Below are 18,673 nucleotides of genomic sequence, written 5' to 3' on the forward strand. Positions count from 1 at the left end.
CTGACTGTGTCCATATTGAGTGATAGGCCAGTCACACACAGCGCCCCTCCCCTACACACACACACAGTACAGCAGTGCGCCGCTCACACACAACACACACAGCGCCCCTCACCTACACACACACACAGTACAGCGGTGCGCCGCTCACACACAACACACACAGCGCCCCTCCCCTACGCCGTGTGCCCCGCTCACACACACACACACACACACACACACACACACACACACAGGGGCAACCTCAGCTGTCACTCTCTCAGGTGTGACAGCTCACGTCGCGTCTCTCTTCAGTAGCGGTCAGGTGTTTTTCAGCTCGCTCTTCCCTCGGTCTGTAATCACAGATAGTCGGTAGAGTTTCTGCTAAACTTGACTGGTAACAGACACGCTGCTTTTCAGCCGACACAGCGCTTTTTTTTTTTTTTTTTTTTTTAAATTCCGTCTGCTCCGTCTTATCGGCTGGTTTCTGATATAAAGTAAGTTGGAAAACTTTGCTCGTACCGGACGCGGTACAGAGTCACAGTCTTAACACACACACTACTTACACACACACACATTAGCTCAACACACAAAGTAGCCTATATTATTATTTTGATTTTATTTTGGCTGCATGCACTAAGAGTCTGACACTTTCTCACTGTAGTTCATAAAAAATAAATATAGTAGTAGTATAAATATTACAAATTAAGCTATATATCTATATAAATATATCTATATCTATCTATTTATATCTATCTATCTATCTATCTATATATATATATATATACACACACACATACACACTCTCCCTCCTCTCTCTCTAGTACTTCATAATTGCCTACTGCATGTGTTGTATTCATTGATGCACTTAAGAATATTCATGTTCTGTGTTTATAAAAAACTTGTTCTGTAAATAGTTTGTTTACTATTGTGATCAAAAACATTGATCTGAAGCTTCTGAGGCTGTTCTGTAAATAGTTTTCCAATAAACAATAAATATAGCAACTTCTGATCAATGCTTATCAATTTCAGGCTTAAAATAACCTACCAGTTAAGCCCCACCATTTCCCGTCAAACTCAACCAACTTACGGGTTAAGTCCCGCCCACTTCCGGTTTCGGTCCCGCCCACTCCGAGTACGGATACGGATACGGATAATGTAGATGGTTAAACAGATACAGATAGTGGTGTACTCGCTCATCCCTACAAATGAGCCACCGCTTTCCTACCCTGTAATGGTGAATCTCCTATGAAAACCTATAAGTAAATATGCATGTATATGGATAGAAGCTGTTGCTGTGATTTCTATTTAACAGTGAGGCACATTGCTCTGTATTCGGTTGCATTCGATTCGGTTTGGTAAACTTTGGACTCTAAAGGCACTAAAAGAGCCTTAAAATGTCAGCGTCAATACTCTTCATCTCTGAGCAGCTGAGAGGCAGATGGAGCTGTTTTGATTTGACACCGTCATTTATGTTGTATAATACCTTCCAAAGGCAATATACATCACACAAATAACCACTCCAGAATTATTTTCCTCGGCTCTCTTCCTTTGTGGACAGCTGGACCCGAGTGTTTACTGAAATAAACCTGCTGTCATTAGTGCGGTTGCTAGGTAACGGCAGAGATGAGGCTAATCACCCAGAGAGACTGACAGTGAGAGAGAGAGAGAGAGAGAGAGAGAGAAAGAGAAATGCTCTCTGAGGCAGTTTGATGCCGTTTGGATGTCATATGGAAAATCAGAAGAGCAGGCTGTGCGTTTTATTAAAGTGTTTTGAAATCTGTGCTCTGCTGTTTGCTGCTGTTGCATCACAGCCTCCCGCCTGTCTGCTCCTCCCGTATCACCGCCGCTTGAAAGGCTGTTGAACACCATTTTCACCCCGAGTCCCTGTTTCTACTCTCTTCTATTCCCTGTTGTTGACGGATGTACCATTTGATTGTGTGTAGGACTGTGGGTGTGGATGTTGTAATTTATGAGCTGCTGGACATTTGAAATTCCCTTTGATGCATTAAGTTCCATCTATCTGTCTGTCTATCTATCTATCTATCTATCTATCTATCTATCTATGTAGTTTGGGAGGGTTTATTTATTTATTTATTTATTTTGTTTTCCTGTTTTCCTAACAGTGATTTGACAAGTGATTTACAACTATTTGCCCCATTTTTCCCTGTTTCTATTCTATTCTATTCTGTTCTATTAATCTTGTTTGTAAAAGGTGCTACTGTTTGATTTGAAGTGTAATTTACAGTTTGCAATTTAGTTGTTTTTTTTTAATTCTATTCTATTATGTTCTTTTCACCTTACATCTGTACAGCTCATCATATCTATCTGTGTATCTGTCTGTCTGTCTGTCTGTCTGCCTGCGTATCTCCCTGTCTGTCTGACTGCCTGTCTCTCTGTCTGCCTGGCCCTCTGGAGCTGCTGTCTTAGTTTCCTGCCTGCCTGCCTGACTCCAGCGTCTCCTTGGGGAGGCAGGGAGACAGTGTTTAGGCTGCAGAGCTGCTTCCCCAACAGTCTCTGCTGCTGAGTGTGCTGGCTTCCTGTGGACAGCCTCACACACACACACACACACACACACACACACACACACACTGTGCTGTGCAGCAGCAGCAGACGGGTGAAGACCAAGGCTGTGGGCCGGCGGTGTCTTCCAGCGGAGAGGAGAGCAGCTCCCGTCACGTCTCTGGTTAGATGTTGCATCTGTGCGACTGTTTTTTCCTTGGTGATGCTCCTCTGATGAGAAACGTCACCGGTTACACAGCAGGGGGGGTTTAATGTGTTTTTCCAGGATTATTTGGGGATGACATTGGTCTCAGATTTTCTAAGTCGCCATTTGAGGTCTGAGAAGATTCACATTTTCACAGCAGCTTCTCACTCTGGTTATGGTTTCTGCTTCGGCTGTTTTTGTTTTCCCTCTGAAATGCAACTTTTTTCCAGACATTATTATCTTTATGCAGAATTTGTTCAAATTATTGTAGCAATTATTTTATATCAAACTGAGCCATTACCTGAATGTGCCGTTAAAACCCTTTTAAAGAAAATCCATTTATCAGAATGACTGTGTGATGCCAGTGTGATTATATATATATATATATATATGTATGTGTGTGTGTGTGTGTGTGTATATATATATATATATATATATATATTTTCACATTTACTGTAGATTTATCCTCAGTGATACATGGAGCTTTTATTATCAACTGGTTTTTGGACTAAATTTCTCAGGCAGTTTGACTTGTTTCGGGAATTTTTCAGGCAGCAAAAGGCAGGTGGTGTCGAGAAAATCACACCAGATTCCAGAAAGTTTAGTTGATTTGTGTTGGAAAGATCTCATCTCACTGACATTTTTTTTTTTTTTGGCCTTGACTGAAGAAAAGCAGCATTTTAACACTGAATATAAGTCTAAAGCTGGATTTATTTTATTTTATTTTATTTTATTTCTTTTTACAGCAGCAGAGAAACAGGAAGACACATGACGGGCATGAATTAAACGAATAGTGCTGCCAGTTTCATTCGTCCTCGGCGCTCCATCCCTGTCCCATTCTGTCCATTAAATGCAATTATAATGCACAGACACATTAAACAGCTTCTTGTCAAATGCCAGACACTAACAGCTTCTCCTGCAGACTCATTTATAACTCTGTTAACAGTGGTAACCAGGGCTCGGGCAATATGTTTTTTAATTCCAATATCTATCTATCTATCTATCTATCTATCTATCTATCTATATATATATATATATATATATATATATATATATATATATATTTAACCCATGCTGCCAGTCGCGGATATTTCGTGCCAATAGCCTGCATTTTTTTAATCTGAAATTTACAGCACAAAAATTTTCTTGATTAATTAACATTCTCAAAGCTCCAGGTGCATTTACCAAAAACAGCTTGATACAACACTGTAGTTCACCTGTTATTAATGTTTCAGAATTAAGCTTCTGTGTCAATGAGTAACCCAAAATGTAAAGTTTACCATTTGATGTTGTGTAAAACCCAGATAGTTCTACTTTTTTTTCACCAACTCTGAGTGCTCACAGTACCACAATGTAATTTTTTATGTTGATAACTAAACTCTAAGGTGTATTAGACGTCGACGTGGGTCCAAAAATTCACGCTGGGGCCCAAAAAGACCCGGAAATGTACCACTGGACCCGTGCAGAACCCGGCCATGAGACACAAACCACATCAGCACCGATTTCCCAGCGGATTTCTGTTAACGCGTTAATTTGTCAAGACAAAACTCGTCCGTGCCAAGAAAGCTGGAAAAAAATAACATCCAGCACAGTGTTCTGTTATTTGTCTCTTGCAGATTGAACCAACATGGCCAAGCCGTTCGTCATTTCAGAGTAAAAGTCCACTCGCTGCCATGGTGATGAATGAAAATCACGAGTTGTTTAGACTCAGCTCTATCTAACATAATGAAGACGACTCCCACTGTTGAATTGAAAATAGCCTGGTGGTTTTTCTCCAGAGGAGGTTCAGCAAGAGTTTAGAGCATCTTTGCATTCACGTTCTAAATGCTATATTACACACACACACACACACACACACACACACACACAGAGAGAGAGTCATATTTCCATTACTTCAGAGGACTTTGCATTGACTTCCATTCATTTCCTGGAGACTTTCCTTAACCTTAACCGTAACCACTACCTGCCTGACCCTAACCTTAACCCTAACCTAACCCTAACCCTAACCCTAAAGTTAGCTCACTGTAAATGGCCACTAGAGCTGTCAATCACTTTGTAGCCCTGACCAGCGGACCAGCACGGTATGTTTTGTGAGCTCTGGTGTTTTATTGGCTAACATGCATTTCAATACAGCCTCCATGGTTGGCAGAGCGAGGTGTGTGTGTGATCGTTTGGTGGCTCTGTTTAACGTGGCTGTAAATAGAACTGCCGCTGATGGAGATTTTGGTCCTTTTTTTTTTTTTTTTTTTTTTTTTTTTTTTTTTTTAAACACTACTTAGTCAACTTCAAATCCAAAGAACATGACATGTGTGTTTTGGATTGTGTATTAGCTCGTACAGATCAAGTACAGATTTCTGTCAGGGTTGTATAATTTTACAGATTGTGACTGAGACGATGTGTTTTTTTTTTTTTTTTCGTCCAGTTTCACGGAGCCGGTTGATGAGATAAAGAAGTTGCACCCGTCAGAGACTCTCTGCGTTTCCTCTGTGAGGCCGAGGGCTGCTGCACCCCTCCTTTAAATCGAGTCCTCACCGTGAAATAAATGTTTTTCACCCAGGGGACTCGCTTTTTCTCTCCATAAGGGAGGCGAGTCCCAACCACATGACTGTGTGAACAGATTTACATCCAGACAACATTAATAATACCTGGGATCATAGGCAGAAATCCCGGAGGGGTGGGGGGGTGGGTTGTGGGGTGTCAGGTAGGACAAGACCCCTCCATCCATAAAGCTGTTAGTTTTTTGTTGACACTACAATAAAGATGTTTTTTGAAAAATAGTTTGATGTAGTTGGATTATTCGAGGTATTTCTTTTAGTTAAAGAGCTTATTTTGAGTTTCTAGTTCCTGTAAAGCTACTTTGACTGGACTGTAGTGGAAATAGAACAGTGAGCAAAGAAATTTGGTTAGAGGATTATTGCTTTTAATAGCATTATTTAAAACATATGAACATGCTGAGGGCTCAACGCTGTACAGCAAGTTTCAATTTTGCTGTTTATTGTCCCCCGCAATAATGAAATGGGATTTTTGCCCCTGCCTGGGACCTGGACCTGACTGACTGTCTAAAACCTGGACCTGAACCCATCCAGGTCCCGGGTCGGATCTCGAGTCCAACAGTTCAGATGGACCTCTGAACTAAATACTGTTGAGACGAGGATTTCAACAGGACAGGAGTTCACACAGCAGACTGAGCTCTCGCATTTGCAGAAAACGCAGTGCAATACAGACTCTGTGTGTGTGTGTGTGTGTGTGTGTGTGTGTTTAGGCCAGTGATCATGAATCATGGAGGATTTGCCATGTAGTAATCCCCGTGCTCACTCTATTCGCCTCCCGTCATGGAAAAAAAAAAAAAAAAGCGGCTGAACACAGGAAAACTTTTATTTTTGCATATTTCTAATACAAATGTCAAGTTTTGCTTTGCTAAATCCAGAAGTGATTAGGTGTAAAAAAAAAAAAAAAAAAAATCTTGACCTTACACAACTGGACCGGTGATGCCAGCGTTTTATCATGCAAATCCGTTTTATGAAATGCAAAAGTTTGGGTTCGGGGTATAATTCATTAATTACATGAATAATCATACTGCTAATAATAGCCCTTACTTGCACAGCACCTTTCATCCAAGAATTGCAGCTCAAAGTGCTTTGCAACAGAGGAACTACATGCACCAAACAGAAACAGACGTAGGATGAAGATAAACAGAGATAGAAAGCCGTGATTAAAGTAACCTAAGATGGAAAATCAGCCTTTCTTTAATACTGTATCCTCATTCATCAGCAAGGAGAAACAAGACAAACCCGGATTACAAAGAATACACAGAATGCATGAAATCACAACAGAAAAAAGACAAATCAAAACAACAAAAATAAACACGCACAGTCAGTGAAAGCTGCAGCAGCATCACACGTCTCCATACTTTTAAGCAAAAGTATAAATATTTTATTTAGTGGATGAAGTCATGCCAAACACAGACTTTAGACACAGTCGTCATCTGGATGTTCCAGACTGTGAGTCATTATTTTGCAGAGTGAAGACGTAATGTTGCCTGTAATCCACTGAAAAGTATTACAGTCTGTTTCACTTTGCGCCATCCATCATTCTGCCCGAGTGGGTGCTTTTATTTTGACGTGTTTTTTTTTTTTTTTTTTTTTTTTTTTTTTTTTTTTTTATTGCAAATGATGGATGTCTCATTTCAGTCCCTCTTGCAAATCTGTCCGATTAGCGGAGACAAATCGAAGGATTAGCGGGCACCAAACTGAATTCAGAGACTGAAACTCAGAGGCGGAGGGAAACGAACTTTGGTTTGTTTGTGGAGGGCTGAGGGGGCGGGGTTATCAAGGAATGATTGACAGCACATGAAGACACTTCACAGTGCTTTGTAGCGAGGAACTGAGGAAGTTAACTCAACATTTAAAGTGATCATCTCTGATAATCTTCATTTTTTTTGATTTAGTCTCCTGCCGCGCGTCCCCCACAGATCACCTGTCAATCACATGGTGTGGGCGGGGCTTGGAGTTTGCGTTCCTCTTTCCTTTCTTGTTCAGTCATGGTGGCTGTCGCTGCTCATGCTAACTACCCACTGCTTCTTCTTCTTCTTCTTCTTCTTCTGTTTATTCCAAACAAACCAGCAACTTGAACAGCATCACTTCCTGCATTTGTAAAAACAAACAAACAAATAAACAAAAAAAGAAAACCTTTGTGAACTGGATACAGACTGACTCACAAAAAGGACATTTCTTGATATGAAAATGTTGTCAATTATTCCTTTAAGACCGAGTCCCCAAGTCCTCAAGTCAAGATATGAACTAAAAGGTTAACGTGTTGTATTTTCTTCTCTGTTTGGATCAGATGTGTTGTACGTCTTTGAATATGTCTGCTTTTCTCCTCCTCTCTATCTCTGGCTGTGTTTTGTTGCCGTCCTTCCTCTCTCCCTTGACCCGGCGCTTCTCTTTCTTTTTTTTACCTTCACCAATCGTCCTCATTTGCCATCCCTTAACCTCTGCCCTGTCCTCTCTTCAGTCTCTCTCACCCTGCACGAAAACTCTCCTCTCAAACCTTTTGCTCCCTGTCTCACTTCCTGCGGTAACAACGCCACAGCTGATAACGTTCAACACACGACGGCACAACCAATGTGTTTTTCTCTGGATGATGTGAAGACAGGATATATTCTTAATCTTGATTTTAGAGCCAGATTTTTACTTTTTTTTTCTTAACACTGCTCTCCTGCTGACACTGGCAGCTTCCACTCCACTGTTTCAGAAGGTGTGTTCTTCTGCTGTATTTTGTGTTTTTACATTTGCGGCTTCTGAATGGGTGTTATAATCACGGTCCTGGATAGTAAAACTAAAAAGACCGCATTAAACAATGCGATGTTTGTAATGTAAAGGTCCCGTATGCAAAAGTATACAATTAATTGACAGTTTTGAATTAAATGAATTGATATGATGTATCTATGGAAATGAATGTAATTTTCAGTCCAGTTTGATTTAATGCATTGCATTGGACTGAATGTCATTTTGATCATTTTGTCAAAGCGTCTAAATGCAAAAACAAGAAAAAAAGTATATAAAAGGCGGTATAAAACACCACTTTTATCCTCTCTCTCTTTCTTTCTCTCGCTCTCTCTCTGGCTCTCTCTCTCTCTCTCTCTCTGCCCTCTGCCCTTCCTTCAGCAGTAAGTAAATTACTCAGAAATCCTGTTTAGTTAAATTGATTCTCAACACCCATAAACAACCAACACTCAGCCTGGCAGCTGAAAACCACAGCTTACTGGCGTGCGTGTGCGTGTGTGTGTGTGTGTGTGTGTGTGTGTGTGTGTGTGTGTGTGTAGATGCTTCACATTGAGCACTTAGCACCTGAAAGCTGCACTTTCCACCACTCTCCTGTATGAAATATTACTACTTATAGATACAAAAACCAGATTGAATCTACACACACACACACACACACACACACACGTAAACAATGCATTGCTAAACATGACTTACCGCCACACACACTACATGTAGACACTCTAATGCATGCAGTATATGCTGATGGCTCGCATGCACTCTCAAGCACATCCACGCCTCTAATATGCAAATAAACTTTCCCAGTCAGTGCAGAAGTTGACTTTGTGGTGGTCTCGGTGTGTGTGTTTACAACAGAAGCTCAAGTGTGTTTATGAGCAGACGTCACATGACTCGCTCGCTGCTCATTTATTGGACAGAGTTTTGGTGACCTGAAATGTTCCTGAGGCTTATCTGCCTTAGCTGCCATTTTTCTGGCTTACTGTGGTGATTCAGGAGGAAAATCCGTGAGATTCTGCGGAATGATTTTTTTTTTCCTTTTAAGGTTTTAGACAGTTATCTGGTACTATAATCAATGTATTTGGAGCAAAAATAACAATTTTCAGCAATTTTTAACAAGCACACTCTCTCTCCTTTTGCTCCCTGTCTCACTTCCTGCGGTAACAACGCCACAGCTAATAATGTTTGACACATTACAGCACATTCAGGATGAACCAGCGTGTTTTTCTCTGGATGATATGAAGACAAGATATATTCTTAAGCTTGATTTTAAAGCCAGATTTTTACGGCTTCACGGCTCTGGCTAATAAAACTAAAGACCCACCCCCCAAAAAAAAAAAAAAAACTTTAGTACAACTGCTAACATTAAACTTTGATAATTTTGTCGAAGTGTCTAAATGCAAAAGAAGAAAAAAATATATAAAGGGCGGAATAAAACACCACTTTTCTCTCTCTCTCACACACACACTCACGCACAACACCGTTGAACACTACGGAGTTTAGCTTTGGGAGTTAGCTGTCTACATCGGTGTTTCCCAACCGGGGGTACGCGTACCCCTAGGGGTATGCGAGCACATTGCAGGGGTTACGTGAAAACATAGGCGGAAATCCCGGGGGTGTCGGGGGGGACAAGAGCCCTCCATCCATAAACTTTGAATAATATAGTAATATTCAATGAAAGTGCAATGCAAGCGGTGCTAATTTTAAACTGCATTATTTTGCGGCATAAGTTTCATTTCATTTTCTTATTTGCTCTAAAAGGGACAGTGCACAGCTCAAACATATACTGTATGTCACTATTTGATGCCATATCTTGCTTTGTTTTTTTGTTGACACTACAATAAATTTTTTTGAAGAATAGTTTGATGTAGTTGGATTATTCAAGGTATTTCCTCTAGTTTTAGAGTTTATTTTGAGTTTCTAGTTCTGGTAAAGCTACTTTGATGGACTGTAGTGGAAATAGAGCAGTGAGTAAAGAAATTAGGATTATTGCTTTTAATAGCGTTATTTAAAACCTATGAACATGCTGAGGGCTCAGCACTTAATGGCAAATTTCAAAGGAGCATAAGAGAGTTCAGAGAGAGATGTACAATCGTGCCAGACAGCAATTACTCTCTGAAAATTTGCTGTTTACCCCCCGCCCCCCGTAGCCACGTATGAGTGAGGGGGTACTCCTGGTCTGACAAAAAGGCTCAGGGGGTACACAAGACAAAAAAGGTTGGGAAACACTGATCTACATGACAGAAACTAGACCTCGGTGACGACGGCACATTTCAAATGATTTCAGCCTGTTAACCAGCTGGTAGGTGGTAGATGTTACTGACCCACACCTCTCTTCTTTCTGTTGTTGTGTCTTTGGGACTTTATTTGCTCCACAGTGCTCTGTTTCCTCAGGTAATCTGTTTCCTCAGATAATCCAGCGAGTGCTGACAGACTTTACAGTCCAACACTGTCCCGCTCTCATAAACATCACTGGCAGATTCATCTGGCCTCTCTCTGGCAGAGATCTGTGTCGCCTCGGCTCCTCTGCTGTAGATTTGATTTTCCACATCTTGTAGTTGTAGTTGTAGTTCCACATCTTGTAGTAAAACAAGTTGTTTTCTCCTCTGTTGCTCCTCATGACATGACATTAGCCACAGGCAGAGGGGGGAGAGGTGGGATACGTTCATGACCTGATCTCTATTTTTTTTTTTTTTTTTTTCATCTCTGGCTCTGGACGTGATGTGTCATGTTTTGTTGCAGGTGAGCGGTCAGTGGTCTGTGGAAATCTGATTTGAGTTGCGTTTCAAAACACATTCAAATATGTCTTCAATCTGATTTGTAAAAATTGGTTCCCGTGTGTGTTTTTTTTATTGTTCAGAATCGATCAAATCGATCTGACTCAAATCTGAATCTGCCAAAAATCAGATTTGAGCCGGCAGTCGGCAATCAGTGGCATTTGTCTGTCACAGTATTAACTGAGATCATTTTTAGCTGACTTGAATCTAACTTGGCAGCGTGATTGGAGGTTTGGTATCAGGTTTTGTTTTTTTCACCCCCTAAAATCAAGGTGAATGTCACGGCAGGCCATTAATACATACATATTCGGCGCATGCTCATGCAGCGACCGGCAGCAGGTGTAGGCTCTGCGTGTCTGATTGTTTGTTTTACTACGTCTGTTTGTTACTTCGTTGTGTATTTTAGACTGTTTTATTGTTTTATATAAATCAACATTGGCCGCTTTAAAGAGTGTCCCACAGTTCAGCTATTAAAGAATGCAATAGCGCCGTTCTCACCATGGACTTCTTCTCGCTACAAATTGTTTGGCTGGCGTTTTACCTGGCCTTGAAGCCTGGCTGCTCTCTGACTACTCCCAGTCCCCCTGCTCGGATCCAGTACACCAGGGAGGTTCTTCTCAGGTGGAGCAAAGTTGGTGCTCCTCCGGCGGACTTTAATTCTCCCACTTTTGATGGGATCCGTGCACATGGATCACGAGGACCGGCTTTTTTCATCCACCGGCAGAAGACACCGGGGATTAAGGACAAGGAAGCGAGGGAGAAGAGGTGGGATACGCCTGAAAATGAGGGGTATGTCTCTGTCTCGTATACCTTTACCCTCCATCGTTCACTCAAACGTCCAGTCCTTACGAAATAAAACTGAGGAATTGCAGGCGCAGGCTCGTCACAGGCACGAATTCAGAGACGCCTGTATTCTGGCACTGACTGAGACATGGCTGTCACACAGAGATTTAGACAAAGATGTGACAATTGATGGATTTGGGAAACCGATCCGATTGGATAGGGACGCTGTGGCCACGGGCAAATCCACCGGGGAGGGGGATTATGCCTTTTTCTTAATGAGGGCTACTGTGATGCAAAATCTGTCATAATCAGGGAGCGGCTCTGTACAGCTGACCTGGAACTGCTCTCGATCTCGCTGCGCCCTCGTTACCTGCCCAGGGAATTTCCTCAAGTATTCGTCATGCTGGTTTACATTCATCCGAAAGCGAATGAAGGAAACGCATGTGAACTTGTTCATCAAGTAATACAGAGGCTTCAGATGATTTCTCCGGAAGCTCCTAACTTGATTCTGGGTGATATGAACCACTGTACTTTGTCCAAAACACTGAGAGACTTCCATCAGTATGTTTCATGCCCCACCAGACAAGATAAAATAATAGATCTATGTTATGGAAATATTAAAGGGGCATACAAATCTTTTCCCCTCCCGCCCCTTGGTCTGTCGGACCATAACTGTGTGCACCTAATTCCTGCATACCGCTCTGCCTTGAGGAGGGGCAAGGTACAGCACATCCAAGTTAAAGACTGGTCAGATGAGGCCTGCTTAACTCTCCAGGGATGTATTGAAAGCGCTGACTGGGACATGTTTACAGAGGCTTGCTCTGATATTAATGAACTGACTGATGTGATTAGCAGCTGGGTTGTTTACTGTAAAGATCATGTTATTCCTGACAAGACTGTGAAAATATATCCTAATAACAAGCCTTGGGTGTCCAGGTCCCTTAAAATGCTTCTACAACAAAAGAATAGGGCATTTAGAGAAGGGAAAACAGAGGTACTTCGCAGCTTGCAAAAAGATATTAAACGGGAAGTTAGGGTTGGTAAAATGAGGTATAAGGCTAAGATGGAGGCTCAGCTTAAGATGAACAACCTGGGCTCTGCCTGGGACAGCATGAAGACCATTGTAGGTCTCAAAGATGAAAAACGGAAGCACATAGAGTTAAATGGCTACCTTTCAGACCTACAGTTGGCTCAGGAACTAAATAAATTTTATGTGCGGTTTGACACACAAGCATTTCATGATACACATGTAGAGCTCAGAAATAGACTCATGTCCGCACCCCCTTTTATCCCCTCTTTCGATGAGAGGAGTGTGGTGAAATACTTTAAAGCCTGTAAGCCAAGAAAGAGTCCAGGCCCAGATAAAATCTGTAGCCGTCTGCTTACTGGCTGTGCAGAACAATTAGGCCCTATTTTTTATCATATTTTTCAGTTGTCTCTTATGCAGCAGAAGGTTCCATTATTATGGAAACAGTCTACTGTCGTGCCTGTGGCCAAAGGTCCTCATCCCAAGGTTTTAAATGACTTCAGGCCTGTGGCCTTAACTTCCTTAGTTATGAAATCTTTTGAGACACTGATTAAAGAAGAGATCCTAAACAGGACAGAGCATCTTTTAGATCCTAAATCATGTATTGAAACATCTGGAAAACAATAAGACTCATGCCAGGCTGCTTTTCGTTGATTTCTCCTCGGCCTTTAACACCATCCAGCCACACTTGTTGGTGGAGAAATTAATTGACAATTTTAATTTAGATCTAGGCCTTGTAGGATGGGTGTTTGATTTTCTTATTAATAGAACCCAGATAGTGAGGGTAAATTCAACTCTGTCAGAAGAGCTGACCCCATCCACTGGCTGGTTGACTTAAACACAGAAGCCCTACGCAAGAAAGGCCAGCAGCGTCTCTTTTGTTTAAGAAAACTTGCTGCATTTCAAGTTGACAAGACCTTGATGACTTTGTTCTACAGATCGTTCATAGAATCCATTATTTCTTTCTCCATTGTCTGTCGGTATGGCAACCTTGGAGTTAAACACAAAAATGCCCTACAGGGAATTGTGAAGGTTGCTAGCAAGATTGTGGGGACTAAGTTTGTTGACTTGAACTGTTTATTTAAAAGGCAAGTAATAAGGAAAGCTAGGAGTATCTGTGCAGACGGCAGTCATCCTCTTAGCTCTGAGTATGTCTGGCTCCCATCCGATGTGCGTTTATGTGCCCCTCAGGTGAAAAAGAACAGGTACAGACATTCGTTCATCCCCACCTCCATCAGGGAACTGAACCTGGTGGAACGATGATGTTAGTGGTGATTGTAATGATGATGATTTTGATGACGTTGTTGACGATAACTATGAGTTTGATAATGACGATGATGAAGATGTTGTTTTGTTGTTGTCGGAGATTATGTGGTTGACACTTTTACCTGAGATGGCCTCTTGTTGCACTACTGTTTTTCTATATATTCAGTGAGACTGTGATCTGTGGAATGTATGTGTGTGAAACATGTTGTCCTTTATGTCTTTTTTATACCTGTCTGCAACCAAATTGCCCAAGTTGGGACAAATAAATTATACTTGACTTGACTATTCCATAACAGCATGTCATATGCATACTTTTTCCATACTGTCTCTGTATTTCTTTATGTTTGTACCTCCGTGCTCATCTCTGAAGTTCATAAATATGTCACTAAATGTGATTTATAAATAAATTACATCATTTTCGTTTCACCTTTTTGGTCGTTTTTTTGTTGTTTTTAAATTGTTTTACAAATTGCCCTATGGCCCTGGAGGTACTATATCTTGTTATTTTTCTGACACACCGTCTGTCACAGGACGAATGACTATAAATGCAGCTTGAACTTGAACTTGAACTTGAGGTGAAACTTTAGGGTGATGGACTGTTCGTACCAGGTAAGGAAACGTGAGGAAACAGCTGAACGTTTGGCTTGCTCTGCCATGCTTTACGATTATTAGGGACTGCTGACTATTAGATGTCACCATCATCCTTCTACCCACAATCCCCTGTGTTTTGGGGTTATTTCCTGTAGGTGAATCAGATCATCATTTTCCACTTCTTGTTAGAGGACTGAGACGTTTTCAGGTAATTGGGGGTCAACAGAGTTCAGGTGTCATTGTTCTGACCTGGACAAACGAACCAGAGAACAGTATTCACATCTTTCTTTAAACTGCTCCAAACACACACTACACACACACACACACACACATACACACACACACACAGCAGGTCAGTACATCATATGACCACAGAGATGAAGGCCATCCATCTGCTCTATGTGACAGGGCTTTTAGCCGAGACGCAGCACCGGCATCTTTCAGCGACCAACAGCTGCCAGCACCTTTGACACCTGAAGCCGTATTTCACTTTGAGCTGAGCTGCGTTGCCACACGGTGCATGTAACCTTCCTGCCGGAGTTCATAAATGATAAGCCATAAATTTTGGCTCCTCTATAGGGGCCTGCAGGCGCCGTCACTCACTCCGCATGAAAAAAATCTGAAAAAAAAGACAATAACGTTAAAGCAAACATGTTTTATGGGCATGGTCTTAACATGAATTGAAAACTGCAATAAAAAGAACAGCGAGAAACAGTGATAACCTTAAAAATATCACAAAATGGCAAATCTGTATGAGCAAATATTTCTGTATATATGATACAGGCATACTAAAGGCCTGCCAGATGTCTTATCCTTCCTAATTTTCTCAAAAATTACTGGTGGTGTTTCAGTTATTGTCCTTTCCAAGTGTCATATTGGTCCATCCATTCAACGCTCTGAGGCAGCATTGGGCGGATTGCATTGAAATTTGGCGAGAACATTCATGCTCCTTCGAGAATGAACCCTATCAATTTCAGTGACCGCATACACCGGCCAAAATATTAACTTTGCATGCAAGATATTACAAAACATCAGTGGATTGCTGTGATATTTGGTGAGTGCATTCATGCTCCCCAAAGGAAGAATCCTCTAGATTGTGTAGGCCCTGTGTCCTTTCCTCTAGCACCACCATCTGGCCAAATAGTCGACTTGTGCACAAAATAACCTCTGGAATGGAATAGGTTCCCAAGTAGTTTGCTGAGCCATCGCCTGCTTTCTAGGAGAATGAACCATATCAATGTTATCGTCACCTTCACCTTTCCTTTAGTGCCTCCAAACATTTATGCTCCCGAAAGGATGAATTCTGTTGATTTTGGTGACCGTGTGATATTTCCGCTAGTGTCATCTTCAGGCCATAATGTCAAATTTGCACATGAGATATCAAGGTCTGATATCTAGTGAGTGTATCATTCTCCCAACAGGAAGATTCCTCTTGATACTGATGATCTCGTGACCTTTCCTCTAGTGCCAGCCTGAGGCCCAAATGTGAAATTTGATCTTTCAAAATCTACTGGACAGATTGCCATTCTTTTTGGAAAATATTACATGGTACCCAGAGGATGAACCCTGTCAACTTTGATGACCTCATGACCTTTCCTCTAACACCACCCTCAGGCTAAAAACATATAAATCCCATTCTCAGAGTACTTCCATTCCTCTGACGTGCACCAAACCAGCTGGGCACCAGTGTCCGAGGGCCTGCACTCGTTAGACACCAGAGCACCGTGCCAACACGCGTCATCACTCCCTGTTTAATCCAATCAGACAGGCGGCGTGTGAGGAGTCATGAGGAGTCATGTTTCACAGAAAAATCTGCCCCCCTCTCCTCCCGCACGTCCATTTTTCATCCCAGAAGTGACTGGAAAAATGAAACTCAGTCTGCTGATCCTTTTTTTTAAAAGTAATCTTATTAATTTAATCTCATTTGGTCTCATGTCACCTTGCACACTTTACTGTCACATCCATGTTGTCTTATTTAGGGTGTCTCTGTTTGACAGGGACAGCCGTTCATTTCAAAGTAGGTTTGACACTGTAAAGTTTATATTTCTAAACAAACTGTGTGAGGGCTGGCATTTAGGTTGGGAGGACTGTGCCTTGGAGGGAGGATTAGAGAGAGCTCCCTGACTTTATAAACTTAGATGTGGACAATTTCTGTCTTGGTCTGAAGCCTGGTAGATGTGTGGTAGGACCACCTCGGGTTTTGGGAGAAAAGTTGGTTGCATTATTTTGTTAGGAGTCTAACTAGTTTTCTTTTATATAGAGTTGTGGTGCAGCTGTGTCTCAGTTTGACCCACTATTGAGCAAGGCAACTGAAACTGGTCTGTTAATGCAGGAGGATTATTCCCTCCAAGGTCTTTTTGCCAGTTCATATAATTGACTTTTACCATGTTTCCCTTTAGCAGATTACTGCCAGACTGCTGCTTTGCCTGAACTGATTCATCAATGCTGCTCAAAGGTTTTTCAGACCTTAGACTGTTGAAAACTGCCCTTTGTTTTACATTTGTGCCTGTACGTCTGACTTTTACACTATACACTATTGAACGTCTGGTGACGTGGATCTAAAACTGGGATACGATGATGCAAATCAATACACAAGAGAACATCATCAGTGTACGTGATTCTGCAGGTAAACAATGAAGCTGAGCAAGAAAGGAGCCTTGCAAAACTGATATTGTGTTTGTGCAAAAATCCAAAGAAGATGAGGAGGATGAGAACGTGGACCCGGTTGTTTTCTTCTTTGTTGGAATCACAAACATTTTGGTTTACTCTTTTTTTTTTTTTTTTTTTTGGTTGGTTAGTAGATGAAAGTTGTAGCAGCAGTTGTGAGATGGTTCTCCTAAATCTTTGAACCTGTCACAATGCAACATAGGAGCGCCGTTTTGGAGCCACGACTAAAGATATCACCGCATTTCTCCCACGCTGATCATCTTTTGTCTGTGACAGCCCAAGATCACACAGTGTAGACCCGCCTTTAGGCAGTGTGAAGACCTGCAGGGAGTACTCGTGGGATACACAGCCCTCCTTGCGTGCAGCATGTTAGGCCTGAAGGTTGGTGGTCGCCGTAATCATCCTGTACAATTACCTTTTTGCACATGTGCTGGTTTCTGTTAGGCTCTGTTGGGTTGACTCATTTGGTAGTGGATGGTATATAGCACCAAGAGATAAATGTAGTAAAATTACATTACATTACATTACATTACAAGGTAACACACAATCTAAAATACAATACAGATCATAGCATTACATTAAAAATAAGGAAATACCCTACATAAAGGCGTCTTTTAGTGCGAGATTTAAAGTTTTCAAAAGCTCTGGTTGAGCACTGATCAACTCGGTGAACAAACGAAGGAGAAAAAAAAGATTTGGTTTAGAAATCTTTTGAATGAACTGATTCACGTGATTCAGCTCAGTGAACAGAACCATTTGGGCCGCCACTCCACTGCAAACTGATGCGCTGGTGATTTTCTCCTATCCCTGCCGCGAACCCTAATGCATGCTGGGATAGGCTCCAGGGCATGGAAAATGGATGGAGGGATGTATTGCAGAGTGACTGGGGAAATGTGAGGCAGACATACACACACATAATAGATCTCAATTAGAGTGTATTTTCCTTTCAGCAAAGTGCTTAGACTGGCTGCTGGGCTCAGTAAGTGTGTGTTAGCCTGTAGCTGTAACATGAAGCTGCCAGGTGTTGGGAGTGTGTGTGTGTGTGTGTGTGTGTGTGTGTGTGTGTTAACTGCAGAGGGAGTTGCATGCTCAGGTGACACTCCCTGGATAAATAAAGGTTAAATTGCCTTTTAGTTATCCAATTTACTGGGATCTCTTTACAAGTACTCTCTCTCTCTCCCGATGGAAATCCTTTTCCTCTGCTGGTGGAAAGAGACTCGGCGCTGAATTCGGCGACGATGTAATTACACAATTCACTCCACGTTCCCTCAATCACAGTGACATGATTTAATGTACAGTACTTCCTCCAGCCAGTGAGGAATATCTGGCCTACTTTCTGCAAGCAGGTTCACACGGCTCGCTCAAAGTTTGAGGCGAGCAGCGTCTTGATAAATATTTACAGCCGTACGAGCCGGAGGAGAGAGGCGGCCCGCTGCTGATAAACTGAACTGTCACCTCGGGCCCAAATAAAACGCTGCCCAAAACGCCCGGATCTGCCGGCTGAGCCCACAACCAGCTGTCAGGAAAATGAACATCACTGTAATAATAATGATCATATTGAAAAAAAGTTAAATCAACCTGTGCAGCTGTGGTGCTA

The sequence above is a fragment of the Myripristis murdjan genome, chromosome 7 (genome assembly GCF_902150065.1).
Source record: "Myripristis murdjan chromosome 7, fMyrMur1.1, whole genome shotgun sequence".
NCBI lineage: Eukaryota > Metazoa > Chordata > Actinopteri > Holocentriformes > Holocentridae > Myripristis > Myripristis murdjan.